Raw genomic sequence first — 3,538 nt, 5'->3', positions numbered from 1 at the left:
AGCTACTTGCTTGTTCAACAATTTCCAGTTCAAATTTCAAAATTATATAACTCGATTTCCAGACCTCATCTTAAAAAGTTTCATTCTACAAGGTTGTTTATAACTGAATTAACAATATTTTCTCAAATTTTTAGCTCAAAACGCTTTGTAATTTGTCCTGGAGATTCAATTCTTCACTGATGGCCTAGATTCACCCGAGAAACGAACCCTTTGTCTTTATTTTACCCCTTCAGCCTTATTCCGTCGAGTTTTCTTTCTAGTAGCCTAGCCACAGAAAATACAAACACAAAGCTTTCGAATGCCACTGAAATTACATAAATAGCCTAAATAGTTTGTCCAAATCGACCCAATGAACTTGACCATCTTGCTTATATTACCGCCCAAAATCCAGCATGAACTCTCCTTGTGCCACCTGGCCCACTATTGGTGATGAAAGGCTAGGATTTAGCAAATTTCCTTTTGCTAACTTCACTCACAATATTACTTCAGCACCATACCTCATTAGATGGCATGGTCTCATTCATATGCTTATTATGCATTCCATCATCAAGCATGACCTTCCTTAGCCTAGCCGAGTTTTGTCCTACTTTTACACTTAGCTACCCAAGAGCCTATTTCTTCTTGCTTACATCTTCTACCCTTCCTAAGACATGACTTCATTTAGCTCATTAGAAGACATCACATTACTTACTCTTACTTGAAGTAATTAGGGTTCGGGTTTTACAGTTATAATTTGAATCTCATTCAAATAAAACTTTAAAGTATATTTTAATTATATTCAATACAATTAATATTTGTCCTCATAAATTTGAATGTTTCATATTTACTTTCAATATATTTGATCCTTGTTGGTCTATGGTGAGCTAGCAAGGGGACCTTATGTACTTATAAATTATAAGCCTCAATGATCCAAGATTAATTAACTAAACTCTTTAATTAATTAAAATTCATTCTTCATTAACTGCATGGCAAACTACTATAAACCTATAGTTGGACTCTTACATATTATAGGACAAGTTGTGTCCATGATATAATCAATATAAGAAAGTCGATCCTTCATGAGTTGTTCATAAATATACAATTGGGTTAAATGTCTTTTTTACCTCTATAATTACCTCTTTTCCTTAAGTACTACCGATCCTTTAATGAATAATTTGTTTATGGTCCAATCATAAATTAAGTCCCTTTTAGGGCTAATGAGAGGGTAGGGCCCCTTGTTCAAGTTTCAAAGTCAACATTTAAGGAAATTACTCAAAATTACTCTTCTACTTACCCTATAAAGAAATGATTGAATTCTATCTTGTGAAGTTATGTTCTCAGCTCCCTATTCAGTCAAGTCCCCAAAATGGTAGACGTATTGAGTCGGCGACTCAGGTCACTCTCACCCATGCAAATCAAAGGACGAACCTTCACAAATAGAAGTTAATAACTCACTCAAAATTAAGATCAAACCCCACATGATCATCTTATGAAATATTAATCTCATCAATTAACGGGCTTATAAAAAGAGATTAATTATTTCATGGTTCGGTCTTATACAAACTCTTCGTATAGGACATCCTCACTCACATGTTTCAACATGAATGATTTGGATCAAACTGTTTGTAACTATTACAAAATGAGTTGTATCCATAGTATCACATGGATATAAGACACTCAACCTTATCCATATACTATAGACTTTTAGATTATTACTTGAACATGATCCACGTGTATGTCAACTATATACTTGTTCAAGATTACATATAATAACCTTGGAGTTTTAACTGCTAATAGATAATTTAATATTGCATATTCAATAATTAAATTAATAAATTAATTACTTACGAGGTTTTAGGGCACAAATCTCAATAACTTTCTCCTATCTTGAGTAGTTTTTTATGCTCGTGACTCGTGATGGAGTCGTTTAGCTTGTTTATTTTGCTTGTTTTATCCTAAAAATTATTTATTAATGTTTGATACTCACAAGACTCCAACAAGGTCTCGTGTTTCAAGATTTTAATAGATTTTGATGAGACAATAAGTAGTTTTTTTATGGTTCAAACTTTTCACTAATAGACTTTTTTTTTATCCCTTTTGAAATAACTCACTTTTATCTATTTGTGAATGAAAATCTAATTTAATTAGTTTCTTTTATGGTGTGAGTATGTGATTGATTCCTAGTAAAAATTGACAATCCAGGTGTGGGATTACTATATTCATGTATTTTAAAAACATTTAACTTAGCTTTAACATTTTTTCTATATTTCTCCAATCAAACTTTGCTAGTCACTCTCATATTCCATTATGTTGATTGGCCACTAAGTTTCTAAATTTCATAATTTTTTTTTTTAATTTATAGAATGAGTTATATTAATCTCATATTTCATTTCAACAATCAACTTGTTTGTAGTTGATAATTATGAGTAGGTTGAGAGAGTAAAATTACTAAGACAGCTGAAAAGGACATGTTATCTGTAGTTGAGTTAAGTGCATTGATATCCTAAATAAATGTTGTTGAATGTTATTGGTATTTGAAGCCTGATTTTGAACTACATTATGGTTTATGTTTAATAAGTCATAATGATGACATTTTAAGTATGGTAAGTCTCATTCGTGGGGATACTAAGTCTCATTCATGGGGATACTTTGCACATATATATTCAACATAATCCAAATGAAGATTATGTGTGTGGCAGGCGACAAGTTACAAAAGTCCAACATCTAGTGGATAATGAACCGCTCTGACATTGAATGCAAGTGATGTTGCAACAAAACGATAGTCAAATGGACTAGCGGTGATAGACAATGAACAACAGATGACAACGATTGATAGAGGTGGACAGCAAACAACGCAAACAATAATGACACACCTAGTTGACAACATTTTGATGGTTCATGTTCGTATGACAATTACGGGCTAGGGCACATGGAGAGAGATTATTTTAAGCTTTTAAATATTTCAAACAAATTTTCTTTATTTTTTAAGTTAAATTTTAATTGATTTTTCAACTAATCCAATACAATTGACATGTCACCAAATATAATTAATGTCCACATCAACACATAATAGGCATCTTGTTAACTTAGAGTTAAGTTAGGAACAATTTAGAATCATTTAGCAAACACAAGTACAAAAGTGTCTATTTTGAAAAATTTCATTGATCAAATACACATGAACTTCAAAAATCAAACTTCAAAAACCAAAAGTCCAATTTTATAATCTCAAATACTTGAAATATATTTTATTAGCTCATCCATAACTAAACTTGTTTTTTTTTTTTTGGTAAAATTGCTTTAGTTCAACAATATCTCAAAGTGAAAGAATGAACAATTGATTCAAAAGATGATAATAAATGTATCATCCAAGATACCGTACTCAAATTGCACGACTAATTGTGATTGGTTGAAACTTACACGAGGAAAGAAAAGAAAAGGAAACTTATTTAAGTGCATCATAAGCTACATTCATCTTTGTGCATCTCACCCAATTGTCCAATCATAGTTTGTCATGACAAATTCTCCCTGCTTTTTTTATTTTTTATTTTTTGTGTGATTA

Source organism: Benincasa hispida, chromosome 5 (assembly GCF_027475165.1).
Source record: "Benincasa hispida cultivar pf3 chromosome 5, pf3_genome.v1.1, whole genome shotgun sequence".
Classification (NCBI taxonomy): Eukaryota; Viridiplantae; Streptophyta; class Magnoliopsida; order Cucurbitales; family Cucurbitaceae; genus Benincasa; species Benincasa hispida.
This window is presented reverse-complemented; position numbering follows the sequence as displayed.